Genomic DNA, 15,980 nt, shown 5'->3' with positions numbered 1-15,980 from the left:
ACCGACCTGCGGCTATTTCCGAGGCCAAGCCTGGAGGGCTAGCTGCTCGAGGGTGAAGTGCGTTATTTACGCGTCTCGTTACGATATATGTAAACCCTTGCTGTCGTAGGTGTCAAGGTGGTACCTTTAAACCGGCTTTCTACCCATCGGAATGTGCGCTGTGTCGGTCGAACCAAGTGCTCGAGCTAACTTCATTGTGAAAGACGGTAACGAGCGCCGACTTTCATTGTCTCCCCCCCCCCCCCCCCCCCCTCCGCTGATTGGTGGAAGGAGTTATGTTTGTGTGCACACAGATTAAACGAAACGTAGCTGAACAGTGATGCAGGCGTAGTTCGCCTTCGAAAGTACGTTTGTTACGCAAAACGGTGGCGTATATTCTCGATTACGCGCTGTTATGCAAAGGATAATTTTGAAACTGGACGAAAAAACACCATACACAGCGTATATTGACGTACAGCTTTGAAGGGGCACTGAAAAGGAGTATTAAATCAGCTTCAAAACTCCATTTTGCTGCAAACAGTTTTTATCATTACAGCGAAAAAATAAACGCCAAGCTCACTTGAATAAAGCGCCGAAATCTCTGCGCCGGTACACAAGTAGATTAAGAAGTATTTTTTCATATTTGGCCTGTTTTGGCACAGGAAAGGTTCTCCAGAGTTGTATGTTGAGTCTCCGTTCTTTTTAGAACGAATTGTAATCCTTATTTATCGAGATACAACTAAGCTCTAGAGCCTAGTAGACGCCGAAAATCAATAACTCTAGGGCAAACTGGTATGGTTGGGAGGGCGGTGTCTCCACCTGTCCAGTTTTTTTGCGTCATTTCCGGCTTTCCAAGCTTCCTCTAATGCAGTATCGTTATTCACTTACGCAACTTTACTTAATATACCTCTCTTGTATTCCTTTAAGTGGCAACCACATAGAACACATCTAGCGTGTCGCATGTGCGATTGGCACCGCGAAGGTATGCGCATGTGCACTTCGCCCTCTCTCGACCTTGCATCACGGTAGCGGATTGCGCAATGCTAAAACCAAAAACATAACTTTTTAAAGTGCGAAGTACTTTAGGGGCCGGGGCTGTCGGCGTTTGATGTGATTTCATGTCGTCGTGGTAACGCGCAAAAACAAGATCTGCCGAAAACTCGCGTCTCGTTCACTTGGTATATACCAAAATTGGCATGGAAGGCTACGAATGTACGACTAACATGGCTGATAGGTCACGACATCAATAACGTCACGTGCTTGTCAGTTACGTCACGATTAACGATAATAAAATCACAGTGTGGCGCATACCCGCATTGGATATGCGGGCATCAGCAGAGACTCGTGAAAATCCCTTCTGAAACGCCAGTCTGGTACCAGCGCAGCACGAGAGGGCGCCACCATCCCATGAACGCTCGATTCCTCCTCACTTGTGCAAGAATAGCACAAGGATAACATAAGGGAACCACCGGCGCATCACTGCTTCGCACTTCCCCAGGTTTCACGTTAGTGGAGCTGCACTAGCGCTAGATTTGAACTACACAAGCGGAGAATCTTTTTTTTTTTTTAATATTTTGTGCGGCGTTGATATTGCGCCGCGTGGTGTGTAGTTATGGCGCAATCAGCCTTCGTCACGGGAACAAAGAGCGTTCCTGCGAACCTCATCGCTCGAAATATGAAAGATGACGCTTTCTCGAGTCTGTGGAAACGTTTTAAGCCACGACATTGGCTGCCGCACATCCTGGCTTGTCGCCCCACTGAAATTGTTCCATATGCATTCCACTTCCATTTATTAAAGCGAATATTTCTTAGCCGATTATTCCGCTTTTCGTGTCGTAGAGTTCTGTCTCGCTGAGCAGGGCTTAGAGGGAGGTCTCAGCAGAAGCCCAAAGGAGTGAGTTACGATTAGTTCAGCTTGCCACCATGAGTGTAATTGTGGGGCTACGACAACAACATAGACAGGAAGATACGCCTGTTCGTCACCGGGTACTTCCATCTTCACGAAGCCTAAAACGGGTGGAGCCTCGATTCCATGAAGGACACCAATGGCCTCAAGTTGATATCTGCCATCAACACGCCCCCCAAATCAATTTGCTACCATGTCTTGCAGTGGGGTTGCAATGGGTACGTCTTGGTTGGCGAGTTGATGTCCGTAAACGTTTAAAAGTACGCATGGTGCTACTACACGCACAGGCCCATCTTGAGCATGCTGCCGGCATGCCCGAGCGCTGCTTTGTGAGAAAACGAGAAGAGATGAGCAAGCAGTCTCTCCGTCCAGGGCCTAGCTCTATATATGTTGTCTTGTGGCACCCCGGCGTCGTGCAAGGCCAAAATGTTACAAGTGAAGGAAAATTTGGAACCCATGCAAGCGTGTGCGATGGTTGTGCGTCCTTGTGTCGACCTCCAAAAAAGAGTTGTCCAGGGAAAGGGTCATTTTCCCCTCGTGGTTTATATTTGTTGTCAGAGTCATCTCAAGGAGGGGCTGTGGGTATATCCATAGCGGTGCCAGTGCCTGAGACTTTTGGTCCTCTTGTCGATTTGTGACGTCAGTGGTCTCCCCTTCCTTGCTTATAGTTTGTCGCCCGGGTCAGCTCAGGTAGTGGCAGGGGACAGAAGTGATAACATTTTCTCGTAGAGAAGGGCAATTAGCTCGACAAAGGAAAGCGAGCTGGAACGTTGCCCGAATTAGCGACGCTGAATTCCAGGCCGGTCATAACAATGGCAACATTGCATTGGGTCTGCATATTTTTCAGATAAGGTCTTCTTAGCTGACTTAACCCTGGTTTGGCGTACATAAAGCGGGAGACACACGGTCCGATTCGGTGTCCGGTCCGGCGTCCGGCGTGCCTGAACGGCAGCCGGAACCGAGGCGTTTTGCCGTGCCAAAGCGCCGGATCGGATGCCCGGTGTGCGACAAACTACAGATTTTCACCGTCCGACAACCGCACCGTCGTTGGCCACAGCCAATGACAGCGCGCCTGGCATATGACGTTCTCTGACGCTCCCTCCAGAGAGGCGGCGCCGGCGGGCCGGTTTCTCGTCGCCTCTTTTTTTTTTTTTTTTTTTCATTCTTTTTTTTCATGCCGGCTGCCACGAAATAGTTACCAGTTCGGTAAAATTATCTCGAACCTGTGCCTGTTCTACAAAGCAGCGCCTTGTACTAGCGCTCAGCTACTTGCGAGACCGGCCGGGAGCCGCGATGCGACTGTTGCGACAGCATTTCGCAGGTAGACAGCACACACCGACTGTCTGAGCGAGGCTACTCGCTTAGCTTGCACGCTTGCCCTTCGCATCGATGGCGTCGAGTAACCGAAGTGTATTTAATTACGGGTAACCTACGTGTACAGTGTTAATCGTGTTGGCAAAAATAAGCGCACTTCGACGAGCTCGGACTGGATCGCAAGAGCCGTCGGCCGTGGCGTCCGCCGAGCTAGGCCTACCGGCCCTATCGCTGGCTGTCGGCGGAGCCGTCAGTATAGAGAACACACCGCTGCGAAGTGTTTTGTCGCTCGTAAAGACATAATTTTAGTGACCGTATTCGCGTAAAGCGAAGCCGCATTGCGCAAAGTTGTTTATTTGGTATTTCTCGACGAGGATACGAAGTCTTCCGAGCGTACAAGCTGGGGCGCAAGATCTGGGCGGAGCTTAGCAGCGCTCGCTCGTTCGGATGCCCGTCCCGTGTGCCCCGAATCGTCGTATGCCGCATGCCGGAGCTAAAGTCCCTAGATAGAGCAGGAAACTTTAGCCGGAGCATGCGGCGCCGCACGTCGGATCGGACGCCGAATCGTACCGTGTGTCTCCTGCTTTAGTATATAGTAACCACTTTCAGGAAAAAAAAAAAAAAAAAAAAAAAAAAAAAAAAAAAAAAAAAAAAAAAAACCGTCCCTTGCGCGCCTCTAGAGCGTCGTAGCGAGACGCAAGAGGTATAAAGATGTACGTCTCAACCAAAAAAAAAAAAAAAAAAGCGTAGCTTGCACTGGAGGCGCAATGCTAAAGAGACAGCGGAGCTGATGGGCACCTATAGCTAGTCCTGGCTTTTGGGCTAGCCTAAGCACTATCAAGTCATCCCCAGCATTTTCCGGAATTTATTGATTATTGATCGATTATAAATTAGCTATCGATTGGCTATCGATGACTAAGCTTAAGTCCTAACCATGCTCATCTAGATTTAGCGAGGCTCAACTTCGCTAGTTAACAGGGGTATGTGCCATTGCGCTTGGATCCTTTCTGCACTACCGGCGCCAGGATCGGCCCACATTTTCTGTTCGCATGTTACGGACTAGCGCTCGGCTTAACCCTTTGATACCCAAAAGTTTATTTCAATATGGAGCATCCGTTGTTAAAAAAGGACAATCGGTCGCAGAGTAGGTAAAAGGAACAGTAAGGCGTAATTGGCGCCAGTATATAGTGAAAATTTAACCACATTGCACCATATACTGCACCATCTCCGTAGTCGGCCCACCCGGTCTCGTGGTAAAAAAAAAAAAGGGGGGGGGGGGTCAACCATTTGTCGAAGCTAAAGAAGACACGATCGACATAAATGCGCGTGAAATACGGTACAAATATGATACTATGAGTCAATAATGAACAATGAAAAAGGCCGAAAGAGAGAATAAAGATTTAATGATCATTTAATCGTAAAATAAATTGAACCATCATGAACGTCAAACGTGTCTTTACCGTCGACGAAAAAAACCATACGAAAAAAAAAAGGGGGGGTCAATCAAGTGACTTGATTGACCCCCCCCCCCCCCCTTTTTTTTTTTTCGTATGGTTCGCGCATTTTTATTGCGGAATCGATATGAATTCTCTATTATTTAGGCGTAATTTCCGTAATAATAATACGGAAGACATGTATCGTTGGATGTATAAGGAACGTTTCAGTACGACGGGCTGTTTCGATCTCAGGCCATTCTTCGGAGCCAGGCAATTCGGCGTCCCCTAGCTATGGGGCTAAGCCGGCCTCCATCCTTCGGCAACATAGAGATAAACGGCTTCGCTCTTATGATGAGTGGATCAATTCACCGTGGTTACCAGCCCGATGGTCGAAAATGGCGTCTTGTAAATCCTAGCCATTGGCGCTCCGACGTATGTATGTATTCCCACGCCGACCCGAAAGATGCGCACGCTTGCGACAGACTTCGCCAGCTGGCGTGGAATGTAAGTACACGTATGTTCGCAAGTATACATTCGTTCCTGCACTGCATGTCAGCGGCGGAAGACCTGTCTTTGTACCATGCGGCTAGCCCACTACGTGCCCTACTCACCCATTCGATCAAGCTGGTGCAGACGTGGGCTGGTATTTTGTAGCGATGCGTTTCCGATGCTAATGCCTTTTCGCGCTTGGTCAGTGATAAAAGCGACGGTCCGCTCACGTTATTAACGGGATCAGCCGGCCGTGAGCGGTGGATGATAAGACTAGTATAGAATTAAGCATAACGCATCGCTACGAAATACCGGCCCTGTACTCGCCTCTTCCTTGCACCCCTGGGCAGGCAACCGGTGGATCGTTGTGGCTGTTGACCACTTAACTCAGTATGCCGAAACCGCCGCTGTGCCAGCCGCTGCAGCTCGTGATATTGCTGTTATTTATCTAGCGCTGCTTCATTCTTCGCCGCGCTAGCTGCTTAGCGACCGAGGACGTTTGTTTCTGAAGTTGTCCAGGAGCTTCTGACTAAGTGCAATACGGTTCACCGCACCGCACGGAGCGATTTAACCAAACGCTCGGCGACGTGCTCTTTATGTATCTCGCCTCCGACCATGCAAATCGGGAGTTAATTCGTACTTCCTTTCGTTACATATGCGTACAATACAAGCAAGAAACTACTGGATTTTCAGCTTTCTTCCGTCTCTACGGACGTGGGCCCTCTTCCACTCTTGATATCGCCTAGCATCTAAACTCGCCCAGCGCGCTGGCGAATGCCGCCAGCTAGCACGTAATGTTTACATCTGCGACACAAGTCCTCTAGAAAGATCGCCTTGACTTGCACAGACCGGCTCACACATTTCCCGTCGGATCGCTCGTGTGGCTTTGGATCCTGTGTCACTCTCGTGGCCTCACCCTAAAATTTGCTGCTAAATATTGCGGTCTGTATCGGATCGTCGAATGCACGTTGGCGGTCAGCTAGGTCATCGAGCCATGTGACACTTCCCACTGACAAACACCGACGTGGCTGCGAGACAATCCACGTCAGCCCGCCCTACCATGCATGACTGATTGTCGCATTGCCTTGAGTCGCCGGGGCCAACGTAGCGAGGAAAAGGCTACGTTCCCACTTGGTCTCGAAGCAGGCGGAAGCGGCAAAAACTTCGTAAAAATCCGCCCGCCTAAGCGGCAAAGCGGGCGGAAAACCAGGCGGCGAGCAAAATTGGTCTCGGACCGATTTTTTTCGCCATGGCGAAGCGGAAACGCGGCGGAAAGTCGTTCCGCTCGACCGGAAGCTCCACTAGCATGTAAGCATCCGGTCGTAAAATTGTACATGGCACCAAAAGTCTAGGCTGCGATGGTGCTCGCGAGATCTAGATCCACCACTTGCTCTACGACAAGAGGGGTACTAAAACGTACTGTCAGTAATACTCGCGATAGTATTCAACGTCGCGCGACTGGAGGTGCGGCAACGAAGCCTTGGCGTGACCCAACTTCTCGCGCTTTTGCAAAGCCGGGCGAACCCACCACCGCCGCTTCCGAGGTGTCCGCTGCTTCCCTTTATTCATTGTCCATTTCTAGGAAACAAGTAGGTAGAAGTATAAAAAACCAATTTCTTCTCCCACATCCATGGCAGGAAAAAGTTAGGCAGATTCCTCGTTGGCGCCTTTTTCACGGCGCTACGGCGCATGCGCCCTGCCTTAGCGGATTAGTCGCGAAACGTTTTGGAAGGGTCGCGCGCGCGGCCGTGCGGCCCCGTCTCGGGGGAACGTCCCCCGAAAAAAAAAAAAAAAATGCGCTCGCACGCGCGCTACTGCAAGTGAAAACTCGTGCTATGTACCTCGTTGAAACTTCACTGGTAGCTCGACGTCGGTGCGGTACCGAAAACGTGCGTAGCGTAAGACTGCAACTCCACTTTTAACAGAAAGCGGTGAGGGCTTCGTCTAGACTGCACAGGGAACCACGTAGTTGCCGCCTTGCATTGATGGCTGTAATAGCAAATTTATCGATAAACCCCTGCGTTACACTTGGACGACACTTAAAAACACGTTGCTGACGAATACTTCATGCAGCGTCGGTTCTCGCTTGCTGGTAGTGGCAGCGTGTGCCCGACTTCACGTACTCGTTCAAGGCGCGGTAACACTGGGTCGATACGAGACCGACAAGACGCGCACGCCTACGATTGGCCGACCATTCAGCACTGTGTCGCTGAGACCATTTTATCATACCAGGCCTACAAGGCGTAACCGACGAGCGCGAGTTGTCGTACTGTGATGGGCTTTCTTGTCGACGGCACCGATAAAATCAGCGTGCCGACCATCATTTGGCCGAACGCCGCGCGATCGGCCGTCGAACCGATAACGCGATAGCCGCAACGGCTTCGTTAGTATATATAAATAATCGCGCTCAAAGTGAGTCAAGACATGCCTACGAAGTTGAAATGCACAAGATTCGACCCTCTCAATCCGTGCACATAAGTTTGAGCCAATGTTGATCCTGTTCAGCGAAGGTTAGGCCTGGCGATCGGGCCGTCAAGCTCGGCTTGCCGGTCCCTACGTGGGACTAGCCGGGTGGCGCGGGGTGTCCCCTGTGTCTTCTCTGGACCTCAATAAAGTTATTTCACTCACTCACTCACTGGCGCCGTCGAGTTCGCGCACCCGCTACCGGCGGACTGGTACTGAAAAGTAAGCAAGTTATAATGAAGGAAACTGCTTTTATAGTCCAATTCTAGCCTTAGCGATTTGAAATAAACTACCCTTCGCTTCGATCGCCGCGTACACAATCAGCTGCAAGCGGGGACACAGCGCTGTGCCCAACGCCTGTGCCAACATCTGTACGTCACCGTTCCCGTAGGCTGCCGGTCGTATTCGCGACGTAGATGGGTGGGGTTTTACGTGTTGGCATACTGACACATTCCTTAATTCCTGCGATGTACTCTTTATCTCTGCGTCAAACCCGAAACGAGACGGTACATGCGGTACAGCAGCATAAACAGCCGCTTCGCTCAGTTATATACCAACGGTGTCAGCGATGGCATCCGCGTTTTTGCAGTAGAACAACACCGCCTTTAAATGAGCGCTTATGCAAGCACAGTTTGCTCTAATAATGCTTTATGACACGCGCAAACTAACTATCGCGAAGTTAAAGAAAAGCGAGAATCAGTAATAAATTCACAGCGCAATATTTGTAACTGGATCACAGCCGCCATTGTTTAAGTGGCTCAGCCGCTCATACTGACTCGTCTCACGATGGAACGACGCGGCTCATATGAGCAGATATGTGTGTTTTATTCTACGTTTTGACAATCTTTCATATCAGCGCCTTTTCATTTATGCACATTTTCCCCCATTTTTTGACGTTAACAACGATCTGTGGCTTTAGATGCCGATGTAAACAAGTGCGTGGCTTTGCTAAATTCGACGCGGAAGGCTGCGCACTCGAAAACATCTTATTTATGCGAAATGTCTAAAGAACGTCTAAAAAGAATTACAAAAAAAAGCGAGGTGCAAGTGCAGGAGTTAGCGCCAACAAACTCCAAAGCAGCCGCTACGGCAGAGGGAGCTCAGCATGCCTTTATCGGCAGCACTGTAAACAAAACAGCACACTCAGGCCTGCTCACCCTACATGTATGTAGTTGATGAGTGCTACATGGCTTCCAGGAACGACATGCTGCCCCCCAGAAGCCATTAATAATTATTCGTGATCCACGAAACGCACAACCGATGCGCACTTAACACGGGCGCAGGTTCACAAATCAACCGGCGAAAGCCCCAGCACCCTACCAAAACGTTTCCAGCGGCGCGCGGCAGAGGGCAGCACAGGAAAATGAAAAAGGCGGATTCTCGCGCGGGCGCGGTATGTTGCAGAAGTCGCAGGGCGCTTTTTTCGTTGCGCGGTGCTTTTCTCGTCGCGACAGTAGATATAGGAGCATAGGTCTCACGTAGGACGCGCAGGCTTCGGCGAGCCCCAACACAAGGGCCAGCCCGGGTTTTAGCTTTGGTATACTGGAGGCGCCGCCAATAATACGAAATGATGAAATGTTATTACAACCTGTGAATAAAATCTATTAAAGAAATATAATCACGCCTAGGCACCAACCTGTGACTCAGCGATACCGTGCCCGTGTGAGGCGAATTACGGAACGCCAACGAGGAATTTACCGAAGGTCGCAGATGACACGCGAAGTTGCGCAAAATGATCACTTTTGATGACGGGTAGGACAATGAATGAACATACCGCTCGAAATGGTGCGATAATGAGCGCCACCACGCCGACAAACGTACGCAGGCTAGATGGATGTGGGCGAAAGCGGCAGCGGCGGCCGCGGCGGTAGCAAAACAAATGTGAACAACTTGGACAAGTGCGCAAAAGATTTTCCGGCCGATTTGGCCTTTCCGCCCGCTTGCCGCTTCCCAAGTGCGAACGTAGCCGAAGAGACGTTATTTCAGGATGCTGACAGTTACGCTATATATATATATATATAGTTATGTTTATTTTTAATAACATTATATAGAAGCGTCACTTGGAAATGTGCGGCGACAGTCGAGACCCTCTGGAAGTTGTCCACAAGGATTATCCTAAGATTGCATTCGGAGTAACAACGCGCTCGCGCGCTTTCTGGTCAGCAGTGAACTGTTTGAGCCCTCATTTCGCGGACAGATCGCGTGTCCAGCATGAATTTTGGCCACGAAACCCAAATGTTCCTGTGATAGTTACGCCATCTTTTTATCAGAGATTCGCAGGTCTTCCAAAATTAAATTGTGCACCCGCGGCTGTATCTTGTAATCATTCATTTATATTTTCATCATTTTCGCCGTTCGTCATTAAGTCCGATACCGTCGCGATGACGCTATCGCAGGGATCGGTCAGTCGACGCGGCGGTTTATTAGAAGGATGGAAAATGAAGCGGATCATTACAAAATATGGTCCCTACTCTCTTTTGCTGCGAATTCAATTGCTAAAGCAGTTAACAAAGCAAGACTCATCAGCATCCCCTTACATACAGTAACAGTGTATACTATACTATAAACGCGTGCATCTAGCACGAGGCTGAAACTTCGGGGACGCTTCACAGCTGCGATGCCGTCGAAAGCAGTGCACGCGCATTGCTCAGGTGCCAAGAGGGCCCAACACCACCTGCCACAAGTTGTTTATTACGAAGCCGGGCGCTTCCAGAGTTGCCACGTAAGGAAGGTCGCCGATGTCCCCTGCTCACGCCTTCCTTCTGAAGGGCGCTGTACAGATAATTGCCACCGCACCACATGGAGTTGTACAAAAGTGTGCGCATGCTTTAATTAGACCTTACCTCACACGGGTCGACGCTTCGGTCGGAGCCCGGCCTCCTTCAAGACGACGATTCAGAGGTATAGTTGGTCCCTATATACACACAAATTATTTTAAAGCGTATATGGCTATTTTATGTGCTTGTGTATATATACATGAATAAGCATGAACGCACAGACAGAGGGAAACTCGTATTCTCGCTCCATGCTAGCAAAAATTGTCGCAGACTTTCGTCGTTGATAACACTGCTCGCCGGTTCCGACTTCCTATATGGATATTAACACCTTCTCGTTAATTGGTTCCTCTTCCAACGGTGCGTGTAAACGGAGGGCTGCCGACGAAGAGTTGCAGACTTCTCCGCCCCATTCCTAGGCCGGGCGTTGCTTTTCCTTTCTTTCTTTCTTTCTTTCTTTCTTTCTTTCTTTCTTTCTTTCTTTCTTTCTTTCTTTCTTTCTTTCTTTCTTTCGTGCTTTCTCTTTTTTGCGCATTAACCGCCCGCATGCGGTTTTTTGTGCCTCAAACGCATTCAAGATATCGTGAGGATCAACGCTGAGAAAACTAATTGCGTGGAAATGAAATCTCGCCGCTTGATGAGCTAGCTCCTTGGACTTAAACGATGTTCCGAGCTGTGAAAATGTTTCCCCGTCTTCGCTTGCCGTCTGTCACTCTCTTCCCCACCACGAACATACTATCTCTCTCGTTCCGTATATTTCATTGGTTGCTGAGACAGAATGCGACAAAGGGAATGGAAGGAAGATGCGTCGACCTGGAAGCCGCAGCCTTGCTATGCTCAATGGCGCATGCAGAAAATTCTTATTGAACGAGAAGGCGGAAGAGAGCGTCATTCCGGTGCTCTTATATTTAATTTTAGTTTCCGCTTCTTCTTTAGTTTGTGTTAGAGGAAGCGGGCGTGAAATTGGTCCGTGGATACCGCGACCGTTCTTAAGCATTCCCGATGCCGTTCTGCGGTTTGCGTGGTGTACAACGTAAGGAAGTGTTCTTCGCTGCTCTCGCTGTTGTGCGGCTACTTTGGCACAAAACACCGTGAACGCTTTAGTGCAGTGTCCTAAGAAGCTGTGCTCAAAGAACCGCACGCAGGTTCTGCGACAAGTGCCTGTGACACAGTTCGTTTCGTTTTTCCGTTCGCTTCTCTTTAGCTGCTTACAGCTGCGTGGTATTAGGGAGCGCGAAGGAAGAGAAACGATGTCACAGACACCGTGAACGAAGTGCACACGCCGGACCAAATTCCAAAGCCGACTTATCAGCTTCCGAAAATAATTAAGGACAATTAATTAAGGAAAATAATTAAAGAAAAAATAGTTAAGGAAAATAATTAAAGGACAATTAAGAATGGGCCCTTGCTGTCCAAAGACCGAGTCAGAGCCCAGAGTTGTCAAAACACAACAAAATATATTCTTCACACAAGGCAGTGTGTGTGTGAGTTACACACACACGTGCACACTTAGGCTAGACACAATACAATTCAGATGGGCATTCACAAAACACAGAAAATAATTAACTACTAGCATTAAGAGTCCAACACGTAAAGTACAAAATGAATAGGAACACTAAGTGTCCAATCGTATTCACCCGTGTTGGTCTTGGAGTCAGACGCTCTCGGCGTAGCTCGGGGCAAATCTCTAAGACGGAACTTCTTCCGGAAAAGCAGACGCTCGATGAACTCGTCGACTAGCTTGCCGCGGAATCCCCTTCTTCCGCAGACGGTCAGTGTTCACGTTACATGTCTTTACCGGAGCGGTCTGAACTGAACTCCTTCTGATTCTCGCACGGCGTTTATATAGCTTTCGACGGTCGTTCTCGAACCTTCCTATCGGAGTCATGATCCGTAGCATGGCCAAAGCCTGGGAACCTTCGTCTTTTCTCGCGCCTTCGACCGCCACCGTCGGAGCGTCGTCGAGGGGGGGGGGGGTGATGACTCATCCCGTTGGCACACGCTCACGCTGTAGCAATCTCTTTCTCGACTCGCCGGGTGGCGTATTTCAATTTGCTAGTAAGTACAGCGTTTGACCACTGGCGCCACGCTGCGCCGCTCGCGCGTACCATGTTTCAAGCCGCCGCCGTTGGAACGGAGGAGGCGTTATAAACGCATCATTATAAACGCATATAAACGTATTATAAACGCATCACGTATTATCACGCATCACGTATAAACGTATTATAAACGCATCACTGTTTTGATGATCCAAATATAATCTCACTATCAGGGAGGGAGCAGTCTACCTGACTGGAGCAGTATTTTTTTATTTGGGGTGTTGCTACGCTGCGCTCCGCAACACCCCAACGACCGTCGCTTCGCGTCGGCGCCCGGCACCACGGCTGCCGCCGTGGCGCCGGGGTTCAAGCGACCGCGCTGGCAAACAGTGAGAGAAAAAAAAGGAAAAAGCATGATATCAAAAAAAATGTAGCCAAAGCGCGTTTCGAATCCGCGTACGCAAGATCCCGAAGCGAGCGCCGTAACCACTCAGCCATACAGCCATGCTCCCAAGGATTGCATTCGTGCAAACCATATCATTGCGTTCGAGCGCCCTCGGTGAACGGAACCATCTAGAAACGCGGTACGTGCGAGCGGCGCAGCGTGGCGCCAGCGGTCAAATGCTGTACCTACTATTTATAGCAAATGTAGTGTTGCTGCCGGGTGAGAAGGTGTCTCGGCGCGCGCGTGTGCTCTCTCCCTCTCTCCGGTTACCGTCGCTTCGTCGATGTTTTAGACGTGTAGACTCCGTTTGTCGCGTCGGCTGTTTGAGGCATATGCGCTCTCCCCATCGGTTGAAGTTGCCGTGGGGCTTGCGTGTTCTTTCGCTGGCTTACGTGACGTGCAGCGCGCTCTTTGATTAAGCGCTCTTTTGTGACACTGCCCCCCACTTTAAGAATATTATGCAATAATATTCAAGAAAACACAAAAGAAGCGCGCACAAAAGTCCACTACGCACGAGTCCGTAGATCCATAATCAGTCCACCACAAACCACACATCACTCGCGATACATCGAATACAAACACAAGTCACACAGGTACACTTGTACTATACAAAAACGCATATCTCGCGTTAGAAGGCATACGTATGAATTAGAACATGTGCAACAAGTATTTAAAACTATGACACGTTAGTTTACAGAACACAAACAAACACTATGTCCGTGATGCATAAATAAACACTCGGTGCACTCAATCAAAACGCTTTGCACAACAGATAATAGTCAACGGTTTTTAAATTTAAATTTCCTGCCCTTGGTTTTTCGATGGTAGGGTTTCGGATTGTGGTTATGAGTCCCGGTCGGTTTATTTTCGGAATCGGGCGTGGAAAGGGGCTGGAAAGGGCTTGCCTGAGCCTTCGCTCGAGTTCGGAAGACAGCTGCCGCGTTGTTCTCGTCAGCAGTTGATGGCTTTACGCGAGCTTCTTCGATCGTCCAGGGTTCGATCTTCGGTGATTCCTTCAAAGGTTTCAGATCGTCTGGGGCTCGAACTCCCTCGACGTTTCCTATGATTAAGTCATACAGTGGGTTGTCCATACAAAGAGCAGTGACATTCCCACTGTAGTATGGGGTCTCGACCTCAATGGTGGCTTCGGCCAGCTTCCTAGCCGTACCATCAACCAGGTAAACTGAACGGCTTTCGCCCGTGAGCTCTTCGTTTTTGACTAAAACCCTTCGCACGATCACTGTGCTGGTGCCGGTATCTCGTAACACCGTAATTTGTTTTCCTGCCATTTTTCCGGCAAGTACGGGCATTCCCTTAACGGGAAATTCTGGGCGTTGCGTCATCACTGCATTAACGACCGGAATTCTTTTCCCGTCTCGGAGTTCTACATAGTCGTCGTTAATGTCTTGGTGTTTTGGCGGGGCATACACACAGGATGCCTGGGGAGCCTCTTTCCCTCCGTTGCCACATGTATCGGCTTTGTGCCCAGTTCGCCCACATTTAAAACATTTGACGTCATTGGGGTGCATAAAATTGGTCCGACAATTGCTAGCGTGGTGGCCCAGTCGGTTACAGAGATAACACCTCGGAACAGGCTTCTGAGGGTTTCTCCTTTCATCGGATGCCGGTTTCTTTGATACCTCTGGCTCCTCTTTTTTTATCTTAGAGAGATTAGTGCCTCCCTGTGCTTCCAAGAATTGGTCTGCCAATTCCAACATATCTTGAAGCGACTTAGCTTTCCTTTCTTTCAGATAGAGTGACAGGCTCGGGTGGCAACTGATGAGGAACTACTCCTTGATCAGAAGCTCTCTAAGCTCACCGTACTCCTGTGCAGTCTCTGAAAGTTCGGTCCACCTATCAAAATAGTGGCTGAGCCGCGCGGCGAATTGCGTGGCAGTCTCGCCATCGGCGAGCTTTCCGGTCCTAAACTTATCTCGGAAGCCTTCTACGGTGAACCTAAATCTCTTTAGTAGAGCGGCTTTCACCCTTCCATAATTAGAGGCATCGATTGGCGTCAACCTACCGTACACACTAAGTGCTTCGCCACTCAAACACGTGCTCAACGCAGTGGCCCATTGATCCTCTGGCCAATTCTGGCTTTTAGCAACTGTCTCAAATCTGTGCAAATAAGCATCCAGGTCATATTTTCTTTCATCGAATGCCACAAGCAGCTTGCTTGGGTTCAGACGGAAGCCAGTTTCTTCCCTTTCAGCGCTATCGACTCTTGCCTGGGCGGGAGCGTCTGTGCGCTGCTGTAAACAAAGTCGTTCGAGTTCTAACTCATGCTGTCTTTGTCTTTCTCTCTCAGCTATTTGAGCTTCTCGATGTTCTTTTATCTGTCGCTCCTTTGCTTCTCTTCTTTTCGCTCCATCGCCTCTCTTTCTTCTCTTATCTGTCGCTCCTTTGCTTCTCTTTCCTCTCTTCGCTCCATCGCCTCTCTTTCTTCTTTGGCCCGTTCGGCCGCTAGCTTCTCTCTTTCTACAGCTTCTTTTTCCTTCTGGCTAACCCACTTCCGTAGTTCAGCTCCGGAAAGACCCATCTTCTCACCAAGGGCAACTAATTTCTCGAGATCCATGATGCCGTTCAAAAACTAGCCGCGTGCAAAAATATCCGCCTAGATTTCAGCTATCGAACAGCTCTCTGCACACAAGTTAGCAAAACGTGGTGCAACACTCAAAATCGTTTACGATGGCAATGTAAACGACCCTCGGCTCTTTCTCCCTACTATGGACACACAATTTGCACCAGAAAGGTCCTTGTCGCGGACGCCAGAAATATTGTCACAGACCCCGTGAACGAGGTGCAGACGCCGGACCAAATTCCAAAGCCGACTTATCATCTTCCGAAAATAATCCCACGAAAGCAAGGACAATTAAGAATAGGCCCTCGGTGCGCCAGCGAATGCCGGTTGCTGTCCAAAGACCGAGTCAGAGCCCAGAGTTGTCAAAACACAACAAAATATATTCTTCACACAAGGCAGTTACACACACACACGTGCACACTTAGGCTAGACACACCCAATACAATTCAGATGGATATTAACTAACAAAAGTAAATAATTCACGTCAAGCACTAAGAGTCCAACACGTAAAGTACAAAATGAATAGGAACACTAAGTGTCCAATCGTATTCACC

This window comes from Dermacentor silvarum, chromosome 1, assembly GCF_013339745.2.
Source record: "Dermacentor silvarum isolate Dsil-2018 chromosome 1, BIME_Dsil_1.4, whole genome shotgun sequence".
NCBI lineage: Eukaryota > Metazoa > Arthropoda > Arachnida > Ixodida > Ixodidae > Dermacentor > Dermacentor silvarum.
The sequence above is the reverse complement of the archived record's forward strand: the minus strand, read 5'-3'. Positions refer to the sequence as shown.